The sequence below is a fragment of the Podarcis pityusensis genome (assembly GCF_964106645.2).
Source record: "Podarcis pityusensis genome assembly, chromosome: 2".
Taxonomy (NCBI): domain Eukaryota; kingdom Metazoa; phylum Chordata; class Lepidosauria; order Squamata; family Lacertidae; genus Podarcis; species Podarcis pityusensis.
The window spans coordinates 67956424-67969137 of record NC_138029.1 but is presented as its reverse complement, the minus strand read 5'-3'; positions in this window follow the sequence as shown (position 1 = coordinate 67969137).

Genomic DNA, 12714 nt, shown 5'->3' with positions numbered 1-12714 from the left:
ATGTGGCAGAATTACAGTGGGGGTGATGTCTCAGGTAAATATTTATTGACATTGCCATACTAAACAAACATCCTCAATATCCTCTACCCAATAAGAATTCGTCTGTAGAATTTCAGGGTATGTAACTAGCACTGTCTGTTAAGTTGGAGAATGCAAATAAAAAAAATCTGAGATCTTTCCAATTTGGTGTTTTATTCCATTGATCAACCTTTGAATTTAACCTTAGTTTCCCTCTTTTTACCTCTGAAGAGCTTTTGCCAACAGATCTACTTTCAGGCGGATAAAAATATGTATCATTCCACCAGTAAATTATGCAAATTAAACAACTGATTAGCATACCGCTTCTGCTAGCATTAGAGGGGTTGCAGAAGGGGGTTGATAGGTAAAGTGATCTCCTTAGTGATAATTAACTTTGATCTCTTCAATAACAGTTAAGTTTAATACAAAGGGAGAGGGGGGCAAAGAAAGAGAAAGTGCAAAATGACATTTGTGGTATGGTAACAATAAAACAGCAGTTCATCATTTGTAGTAGCATAGTATATGATAAGCACTTTTCTCCCAGTGACATAATAATTTAAAAGTAAGATGAACAACAATCTTTAAAGTATGCTGGATTTGCATTACTTTCACATTCAGTCTTTGTTGGGCAACCTCTGAGGTGTTGATGAAGAAAAGAACAGAAAACGTACATTGGAACATTGACAATAACAGCAGCAGTAATCATAATGCCTTTTGTACTCTCTCTCAGAACATCAAAAGCCCTTTCCTATGCTCTGCCGTGATAGCAACTGGTACATTTTGCCCATGCTATGGGATGCCAGATCTCATAAAACCAGTGCTTCCTTGTACCAGTAGAAGCTGATAGTGGTACTAACTTCCCAGCTCAGCCCATTTGTCCAGCACAAAATTCTGCTTTAGTTGCAGTATCACTAACAGCGAACATGGCAGAGTTGCTCCATGTTAGACATAGATAATTCTCATTACATGTATTAGTTTCTTCTTGTTCATCTCTGCAGTTTCCAGTTGAGTTAAGCATTCATTCTGGCAAGGAGAAGGATGCAAGTTCCCCACAGCTTTTCCTTCGCTGACTGATGGATGGGGCTTTCTTGACCTCCCTCTTGCCACAATTTTATTTCTAGGAAGTAGGGGGTACAGCCTACCCATAGTGCTTGGTCCCCTTGCTAGTGGCAGAGGCCAGAAAATATTCTCCTCACTTCTGTAGTCTTCACAACCACATTTTGCCTTGTACTGGTGAGACCACTGGACTAGGTCCATTGGGAGACCAGGGTTCAAATGCCCACTCAGCCATGAAGTTAACCTACCTTGTGAGGATCATATGGAGAGGAGGAGAACCATGTATGCCACCTTGAGTTCCTTGGGGAAAAGTGGGTTATAAATCTAATAAGAAATAAATTGAGCTCCATAAATATGGTATATATGGGGTGTGGGAAGTAGTGTGACACGATGCAGTAAGAAGATTCTTACTCATGTTTAGCATGGAAGAGCTTGATATAAAGCGTTTCATAGGTAGAGATATTCAGAATCATTTGTCTCAACACAAAGAAGCAAGGCGAAACATTATAGTTAATTATAGGGGTTTGGACAAGAAGATGCTTTGAGTCCCATCCAACTGTACAAAACCCCACCTAGGAATGAATTACAGTTCTGGTATTGGTTTATTTTTGATGAATTGTTGGACTCTAATGGGAAATGTGAGACAGTATCTCCCCAAATAAGCATTTTTAAATCCCATTTATTTCAATGGGAAAGATTTAAGCTCATACTTAACTATGAAATTGAAATAATTGGATCTTATTACATATCCTCTACATTGGATAGATTATACCCATTTGCGACCAAGATTGTAGTCCGTAATAAAAGGATACACACACACACACACACACACACACACACACACTGTATATATTTTCATTGATTAGGAGAAACATAATAATATGCACTTCGCTTTTCTAAATTTCATGTGCATGACCTAAATTGGCAGCATGGAGTGGAATTTGCCATATGCTGTTCTGGGGGTTCTCCCAAGCCCTATCTTGCTCCAGAGCCAATTGGGTGGGGCACTCAGAGGAGGAGAAGGGGATAAAGCCCCATTGCGAAGCATAAGTCCTTGTACACAATTAGGGCTTGTTAGGTAAATCCCTCCTATAGTCTTGTGTAGTAAATTAGAAGGAAGACGTGGTGAAGAACCAAAGGAAGGAAAACTTCCAGGAGCAAACTGGAGGAGTGAGTTCAACCAGTCAATGGAGGAGGGAAAAGAGACTGATATACTGGTGTTCGGCTTCTGGGGAAATACAAATGTAGTATTTTTCTTCTGGCCCTATAAAGAGAAGCAATTAATATAATATACATAAAGGTTGCAGTCCTATGCACACTTGTGTGAAGTAAACTTCACATAACTCATGGGACTTAACTCAAAGTAGGCATGCATAGGATTGAAATTGCACATGGTTCAAAGTACCTTATTTTATTTCATTACATTTATTAAATTTCTATACCACCCCCTGAGGGATGGCTCAATCAGTAGAGCATGAGACTCTTAATCTCAGGGTTATGAGTTCAAGCCCACATTGGGTGAAAGATTCCTGCACTGCAGGGAGATGGACTAGATGATTCTTGTAGTTCCAACAACTCTACAATTCTATGAATCGAGGCCACCACCCTTCATCCAAAGATCACTGAACAAATGCTATGTCCTTCCATTGTGTGTACATGTGTATATCATGGTTTATGATTTTGCTTGAAGACAATGAGATCATATGGTACCGTTGGACACCTAATGACACCAATTTATGGTGAACTATTAATAACAATAATTAACAAATAAAAGTAATTTTGCATAAACACTGATTTTCATTAAAATGTGGAGAATGCGCACAAACTGGCACCAAATGAGTATTTTGCCCATTTAATATGGGCAGTCACCAAATGATGCTGGAAAATGTGAGTAACATATATTACACCCACAGACATGTAACATGTAACATTTACCTAGGCAATATGCATAATTGGTGCCCAAGCACTATGTGTGATTTTGAGGCACATTCTTGATGCTTTTCAATGAATGTGCACAATCACTGGTGTCTGTGCTCCATTCAGTTCACATTTGTGTATGTGTGTGTATGTGTGTGTGTGTTATATCTCTATATAGCAGCTGCCGCATCTCAATGAATTTATTCACCAGCACCACAGAGCCTTCTGACCACTTGCTGAATCATTTTCATCCTGACAGCTCACTGCCTTTGATATGTATGAACTCAAAGGGGAAAGCCTGTCCTCCTAATTTCTATTTTCAGCCTGTGTCAAGGGAGTAGGAAAGAAAAGCAACATTTCAACTTTTATAAAATATAAATTTTCGGAAAATAATAATAATAATGAAAGAATGGCTTCACCGCTCCCCTATTTAATAGGCCTTCATTACAATTTAAAACTCATATGCAGGAGCTTCATATATTCAAATCTCTGGTGCCTATTTGAAGGTACTTCAGAAGGTGCACCCTGCAACCTGTGTGTAGGAAACTCTTCTGAATCTTGTCCTTGAAACAAAAATTTGTGCCCCAGGGGACTGAGGGAGTGTAGACAACTGGTAACTGCAGAGAGAGCGAGAGAGCGACTGAAAGCCAAGCTCGGAGTCCTTACAGCTGGAAAGGGAGAAAAGGGATGAGAGAGAAAGAGAGGGCGGAGGGGGGAAGACAGAGAATGTGAAGATGAGAAATGCCTTCAGGAGCCATTTGGGAGACAGTCACTGGGAAGAAGAAAGAAAGACATGCGCTAAAAACAACAGAAACACAGGTGGAAATGGCCTACTGGGAAATCAGGCTGTCAACAAACAAAAGCCGACGGCCAGAAAGCCGTTTCAGCGGCCGCCTCTGCTACCAGGGCATCAGTGTTCAGTAAATAAATTAGCAGTGGCTTTGACTGTGTGGAAATTAGTAGTGACACTATGAAAGAGGCAAATGACTGGCTTTTATCTGGCGTAAACATCCAAAGATCTACTTACTTCTGTGGGGAAAAAGAGAGAAAGATAGGCAGAGAGTTGGTGACTGTGACTTAAGATTCAAATGGGGAGTTGAGGGTGCAAGGAGGTGATTTATAAAAAGGAGAAAAAGAAGAAAGAATAAGGGGGGAGGGAAAAGTTCCATTTCATGTACTAGCAGCTCAGAACTTCATTTAGAGCTAATCAGCTCTGTCTACCACCGAGTCATTTCTGACAGCAACTCCCTCATGGATAGTTTGCCACTCAGAATACGTGAAGGAAACAACATGATAAAAATATCTGTGTCTATCAGAAGTGGGGGCAAGGGAAACACACACACACCCTACACACACACACAAAATCAGAAGCCATTTTTAACGCAGTCAGGAAAATAACTTGGACCAAACTCATCTCCTGTAAAAATGACATTATCCATTGTGGCTGTGTCCAAAGGGGTGGTCATGCAATGAAAACAACAGGGTCTTACTGCATTGTAAGGATTCCCAGATTTATGGCGCCAGATGCTTTTAGGGACTAGAGCCTGCCGGGCTCTGTTCTACAAAAGCTCATGCCCCACCCCTGCCTCAGAAGCCATGAAAGACCAACTGTCCTGTGTGAGAGTCCCTTGGGATGCAGGCGGACCTGATCACATGGCCCCAGTGGCAGACCTCAGGTTCTCAAATTTCAGTGGCACCCCATGCAACGCCAAAATTGGGTGGGTTCCCCACCTTCCAGTCTACTTCATAGTTGTGGTGCCCCCGAGGCGCCACACCAAGTGCAATCACACCGGTCACCTTCCCCTCTGATAGCATTACCTCAGCATCACATCAACTGGTCCTCTCCTATTTGTTTATATGAACTCAACATTTTCCTGTAGTGACAGGCTTGCTCAATTCTTTTCTTTCTGAGCCCGTTATTTCAAACCTGTTCTCCTCTTCAATCCCCTGCCCCATGTCTCCTCATGGGTCTATCTTATTCAAAATGAACCATGCAAAGTTTTTCTTAGCATTCAGATGCCATGATGAGGACGGGTTTCAGCTGCTGAAAACAGTTGCTAAAAGTGCCAGAGACAGGAGACCTTCTATTTCAGAGAGAGAGGAAGTCAGTAACCCTTCAGGTACTTTGCCCCCACATATATCCACAACATTATAGTAGCAGCCTGCTTTGCTTTTGCATTTAACGCACAACACATTTCATTAATATATGACACACAAGCTTATAGAAAGAATTTCCCACCCCAGCACCATACAGTTAGATTGTTATCATTGTTTCCTAAACCACAGTGTATATTACTCAGAATTTTCAAGAGAAAAACTGGAGTGGTATTGCTTGGTTAATAATCAAATAAAGCAGATAGAAATCTCTCCAACAGCTAGGAGCCAATGAGTTATCATCAATGGCTTTGTGTCAGAATAAACGAAGGGTGGTATCAATTGTTTTCCCACTGGAATTGGTACTGAGGCCAGCATTAATCAATATACTCATTAACAGCAGAGGAGAATGTAAATTCAGTGATCATTGGATCTGCAGAAGATACAAAGCTGGGAGGGGGAAATGGCAAAAGGAGACATTGACCCATCAAAAAATATAGATGGAACTGATTAACTTCAGGATTGTGTCAGACTGAGAAATGCATTTGGGAAAGAATAGTGCATGCTATAAATGTAAAATCAGGGCAAGTCATCTCCTGAGGAACCCAGAAGATCACAATCAATAATATTAATATGGCTTCATAGAGCAATTCTGTGGCACAAAGAACAATGCCATTGTAAGAAATCCCCTCCCCCTACCCTATCATCACATCATTTTTAGGAGAAGGGACTAAACTGTCAATTCCAGAGCAAAATTTGTATCCAACTGTCTAAAAGGTATTTGGAAGGAATTAGGATGAGTTAAAAGAAAAACAAATAACCAAAAAAATCCCCATAATAATTTGAAACTGGGAAGGGGAAATGTTCCAGAAACTCACAGTTCATTGATTTAAGTTAGAGAAGGGCACAGGAGAATATACTTCTTACGAAGAGAATAAAAAATGAACATACTTGGTATGTTCACATTTTTATCATCATGGATTTTTAAGTTCTGTAAAACCAATTCTAAGTGCACCCTGAAGCTGTAGACATGATCCTATTGGAGGGGTATGATCCTATACAGAAAAGCCGAACCCACCTTCAAAACCAGATGAAGCGCTCAATAACTGTAAATACATCTTATTTCATTTGCCCTTCGGTTTCTTGGCCTTCATTCAGTCTATTACTGACTCCAGGCACTGATTCAACACACCCAGGCTATATCATAGCTAAACAGCCCCGGACACAACTCCCCAAGGATAGCACGGTGATGCAAACTGAGAAATCCTTTAAGCCACAAGTTTTGGGATAATGTCATTATTATATTATTGTGCATCTAATCAGTGTGCCATAGCCACATTGTTTTTTGTGGGGGTTTTTCTGAGAAAGCAGTTCAGTTGCCTCAACATTTTCTTCTTTCTGGAGAAACAAATCGCCCTGCGCTAACACTATAAACCTACAATCCCATTTATTTCCCTTCTCACCAGCAGAGAAAAATAAATATCTCCAGGGTTGGACAAACATCTGAAGAGTTCAAAGAAATCAAGTACAAATTTTCCCCTGCTAAAATGTTAACACGATGGAAAACCTTTGACTGAGAGGTAACAAGAGATAAGTAGTTAGATAGATTCTATAGACAACAAGTCACAAACAAATTAAATCTATTTCACAGAAACACTGATATAATTTCCCTCCAGAGAATATCTAAGAGTGACAAAACAAACAAAGAAGTAACATGTTTCTTAATGTGAGAAATGTGACAGTCTATGGCATATGGCAAAACAAGAGTCTAAACGATGCGAGATGCTTTCTGTGAAAATACACTTCTTTGTATGGAGTGTATGTTCACGTATGCTGCTGTTGCATTTAAGGTGGTGTTAATTGTCTACCCAAAATGGCCTGTGGACCAGATAGCCTGCATTCTGAATCTATAAAGACCCTGGTCTGTTTCCATAGATCACAATAATACCATTTCCTTTTACGGGGTTTGTGTGGGATGCCATGCCTCAAGCAAGAGAATTAGACAAATTCAAGTGCCCTGGGAGGAAATGGGACGTCCCGTTTTTTCCTCACAATATCTAGCGTGCAATGTGCTCTCATCCCTCAAAAAGCATGGGGGGGGGGCCAAAAGCAGGGCAAAAGTCAAGGCATCCCGGAAGACACGCATCCTGGTTTCACATGAGAAAAAGTCGGAAGGTATGGTTCTATCTGCACTGTCAAGAGGCGGCACATCTCTGATTACCCAATGGAAGAAAGTGTGTTCAAAGTCAGGACATTTCTCTGACCTGATAAGCTACTCCCAGCTCAGCACATCTTTGTGGCTTTTTCTTTTTCTTTTGGCAGCTCTGTTAAGTACTGTGGCTGTACGAGAAACAATCTAGATTTGTATGGGAATGGCACTGCCAGAAAAATCTGGCATAGAGGATTTATTTTTCTTTCTTCATCCATCAAAGCATGTCCAATGTATGTTTAACTAGCTTTTTTCTTAAAAAAAAAAATTGTGATTGAGACCATCATTTCCACACCAATTTGTTGTTTTTTATTTTTTAAAAAACCTTCTTGCATTGCATAATGCTGTATTCCTTTCTACCCATCATCTGATAACCATAAGAACCTCTGTAACTTGGAGGATTGCGCATTTATGTTGGCGCTCTCTGAAAAATTCTAATGTGAACTGAATCTCTTGTCTGCCCCCAAACACCAACAAACACCATTCATTTCCTAGCGATTAGTCTCAGCCCATCAAGCACTTTTGTTGCGCCCAGAAGAATATTTCATTTATTTAGATAAATGCTGTTTGCTCACTTAAGCGCCACAATCCATTCAACAAGGAACAAGCTGTTGCAGTTTAGCCCCCATCCTTTTTAAAGAAAGAAAGAAATGAAACAGAGCAACTGATTCAATACTGTAAAGAAAGTGTGTTGTACAAAGACTACCTATAGCCATGAGACTAATGAAGAAAAAAATAATAATTTCACAGTGGTGCATAGATTCTTAAGTCTGATTTTCAGTTTGTAAAGCGAAAAGTTTGTATTATTTGTGAAATCTTTGCCATACTTATTTCACATTTTAGCAATAAATAAATAAATAATGTTTTAGCCTTGACAAAGAATCAGCTTTCTAAATGTGGTTTTTTCTTTAGTTTCAGATATTTATTATCATAAAATATGAAGATATAATATATGTGTGTGGATAGAGGGAATATATTAAAGCTATTTACACATATATGAGATAGATATAGTTTTGTACCAAAGTGAGGAAAAGAGCTGATAATTTACTGTGTTCTGACTTTAAATGTTTGGGATGATATGTCCTTTGAGGTTTGTGCATTGTGTAAACAGATATAATGCATTTACCTAAAGACTTAAAACATTCACTGTCTTAATAGACTTTATTATTATTACATTTGTGATCCTGCTCCTCCTGCTTCAAAGACCTTAGGGAAGTGTACATTTTAGCCTCACAACAACCCTGTGAGGTAGGACTAAGCTAACAATAGTGACTGACCTAATGTCACCAACAAAACTTCATGATTGAGTCAGAATTTGAACCCTGATCTTCTTGGTTGCAGTCCAACACCCACACTGAATCTCTAGACTTGAGTAAGTATGTCAAAAGAAGTGAACGGAAATATATTTGGGTTCGGCACCAGCACCGGCCCCATGTAGCTACTAGGAGTGGATGAGAAATTTGGTTCAGTCTGCATTTTAACGTGAACCTACCTAATTCACTCTACCTGAAATAGTGCTCAGCTGGAAAACAGCCATCCTTCACATTTCCCACTTCTTTGAATTTTGTGATGCAGTTCTTCTGGACAAATTAAGTGCACAAAAAATGCACTGCGTTAGAGGAAGCTGCTTGCAAAATTCAGTCTCTTAGGCAAAATTTTACGGAAAATGTTTCTGTTCGGAGGATTTACATTATGATTCTGTTGAAATTTTCACGAGGGCTTAAAAAATTGCAGGCCAATGTGGAAGTGTACAGAACAGAATTTAACACTGGGAAAACGAGAAACTAAAGAGAAACTGAAAAGTGTTGTGTTCATCCATTCCTGGTACCCACCAACACTTTATTCCCCCCAAAGTCAGATCTGATGGTTTGGGTGGGTTGTATTTTTTTAAAAAAGTTAAATCTGAACACAGGTGATTAATCTAGTGAGATAGGTCACAAGGGGAGTAGCACCTGCAGGAACTTCCGGTATTGGTGATCACGGTGATTCTAGTATTGTCTCCTTTGACTGAAAGTGGCTCCCCAGGGTCTCAAGCAGAGTCATTTCCCATCACCTGAACATTAAAATTGTGGATACCTGAACCCAGAGGAGCTAACCAGAACTTCAGGCCCCAGTACAATGTATGTGGATTGGGAGCTCCATCCCACCACTATGCAATATGATACAAATCTGCATATCATTAGTATTAGCTAATTTATATATGGATGTATAATTGAAAATATATACTGTAACTATAATTAAAGGGAAATAAACACGTCATACCATATTGGAGAAGGCTGAGAGCAGGTGAGGTGACTTCTTCCCCTCTTTATTTTGATAGGTACAGTGATAGGTACACATCAGCCTCGAAATCTTACTGACTTGGAGAGGATCTGCAAAGAGGAGTGGGACAAAATACCTCCTGAGATGTGTGCAAACCTGGTGGTCACCTACAAGAAACATCTGACCTCTGTAATTGCCAACAAGGGTTTTGCCACCAAGTACTAAGTCATCTTTTGCAAAGGGATCAAATACTTCTTTCACTCATTATAATGCACATCAATCTCTGACTTTTGTCTTCTGGGTTTCCCTGTTGTTTTTCTGTCTCTCAGAGCTACAATAAACCTACCATTACAATTATGGACTGGTCATTTCTTCATCAGAGGGCAAATTGGCAAATTTAGCAGGGGATCAAATACTTTCCCCCCTGACTGTATATGGTGGCAAGGGTGGGGGATATAGAAACCTTTTTCTTCCCCACCATGGAAGAAAATCAATCAGGGGCCACACAGACCAACAGACAAAATGTCTACAAGCAGAAGCTTTCCACATAATTTTACTTCCACACATGAAATAATAATAATAATAGTTGTTGTTGTTGTTGTTGTTGTTGTTGTTGTTGTTGTTGTTGTTATTTATACCCTGCCCATCTGGCTGGGTTTCCCCAGCCACTCTGGGCAGCTTCCAACAAAAGATTAAAAGTATATTAAAGCTTTAACAAGCTGAATTTCTGCAAACTACGCAGGTATTAAAGGCACAAGAGCCTTGCTCTTCCCGCTTTGCCATCTCTACGCCATTCAGATAACTCAAGTTTCATGAATTGATCTGAAGTGCAGAAGTGCAGTCTCGACTTCCTCATATCCAAATGATAGTTCTTACTCTCAGAACATATTAAGCACTTCTCTGTCAGTTATCCAGGCAAAATGAGTTAGATATAAGAGACGAAAGACAAAGACGTGTATTGTTTCACAGTGCTAGAACTGAATTGCTATGTCTAGAACTCTGAAAAGATAATACGAATTATTTCTTCAAATGTCATTTTTTAAATATGTCACTTACGATGCATAGCTGAAGTGACAGCCTAGATAGCTAAATATTATAATTCATGACGTATAGCATCGAATTTCTAGATGAATTTATGCCCCAGGTTCTTAAGATCATATACCAACACTAAAACCCTATCCAATATATTATCCATGATTAAATCAGGATTAACCAGTATCTGCTCAACCTTTGCTGTTTAAATAAAAACATCCCTGGCTAAAGACTTTTCTGTCCTTTTGGAAATTATTGTTTGGAATTGATGAGTCCTCAGTAAAAGGAAGCTCTACTGTTGTGTCGTTTCCCACATATAACTTTAACATGTCTGCAATAAATGTCAGTGTAAAATTTGGCACAGGCAGGCATGTTATGCATTGGTGAGGTTTCTGCATTTGTAGATTAAACATCATTTTTATATTAAACAGTTCCCAAGTTAAATAATTAAAACTGACAAAAGTTCCATAAATCCCCCATAGTTGCAGTCATGTAAATTTTAAAGTCAACTGCTTGTAAAGAAAGAAATCATATTTCACCCACTAAATAGCTTTTGCTGCTTGTTTTCCAAAATTATTAGTATTATGATTATTGTCTTTTCAGTTGCATTCCTTCATCAACATGAAGCTTACAGCCTGTGAGAATACCAACGAGCACTTCAGAAACTGAGGAGTAAGCAAAAACAAGGCTGTTCCTTAAACCCTTCACAGTTTATAGCCACATTTACATAACATTAAATAAGTCAACAAAGGCATCATTAGCTCCCATTAAAATATGAGCAAAGAAATTTAAATGAACAAGACAAGCTAATTGGTAAGTAATGTTGTGTATCAAAATTATGACTATAAGATTCCACAGTTAATGAGAAGCACTACAATTGTATTTCCTATACGTTTAAAAATTAAATTAAAGGTGAACATAGTCAGCCAGAAAGTTTTCAAGACCTCATTTGGGAAGGCATGCAAGTATAGAAATTTGAAATGTGCCAATGTACCATGATTTCAAAACAACACAATTGGCAGACATATATTCCCTGATTCAGCAAGGAAGTTCTGCATATGGATTCAGAAGATCTATATCTTTCTCAGTGGATATGGAATGTGAATGAACCTCCAGGTGTCTATGTTCAAGCTGGAAATATAGCTAAGAATGCAATTTCCATTATCATGAACTAGCATGGGCCCAGAACCACCATCCTACCCTGCTTCAGATATTGCTGGCAATACCTACTTCAGCCTCCCTTCTGGGTCCATTATATACATAGACACACTGTAGAAGAAACAGCTTTGTACACATTCAGATCATTGGTTAGCTCAGTATTTATTTTTTTATCTTGACCAGGGTTTCAGACAGAGGTATTCCCAACCTTACCTGGAGAGGCCAGATATTGAACATGGAACCTTCTACATGCAAAGCAGATGTTCCACCATGAAGTTGTATCCCTTCACCAGATTTTATGAAGATGATATTTGGGCTTGTATCCAATGGTCCACACAAGTAGTTCTGCTGGCACAACAGGACTACTGTTCCCTTTCCTCCCTTGGCACACAAACACAAATTTGCTCCCTTATCCCTCTTGGAGCTGGAGGTGTCAGGAGAGGGAAAGGAAGTCTCACTGCATGCAGAGAAGTCTGTGATACTACTACTACTACTACTACTACTACTAATAATAATAATTTTATACCCTGCAGCTCCCAACAGAATATTAAAAACATGATAAAACATCAAACATGAAAAACTTCCCTAAACAGGACTGCCTTTAGATGTCTTCTAAAAGTCAGATAGTTGTTTATTTCCTTGACATCTGATGGGCAGGTATTCCACAGGGCGGCGCCACTGCTGAGAAGGCCCTCTGCCTGGTTCCCTATAACCTCACTTTTCACAGTGAGGGAACTGCCAGAAGGCCCTCAGAGCTGGACCTCAGTGTCCAGGCTGAATGCTGGGGGTGGAGACGCTCCTTCAGGTATACTGGGCCAAGGCTGTTTAGGGCTTTAAAGGTCAGCACCAACACTTTGAATTGTGCTCGGAAACACAACCCTATCATTTTTATATACACACAGAGAGTACATTTATGACAAAGGGGAAAGTTCACCATACAAAATATATGGGAAAAGAAGAACAAAAAA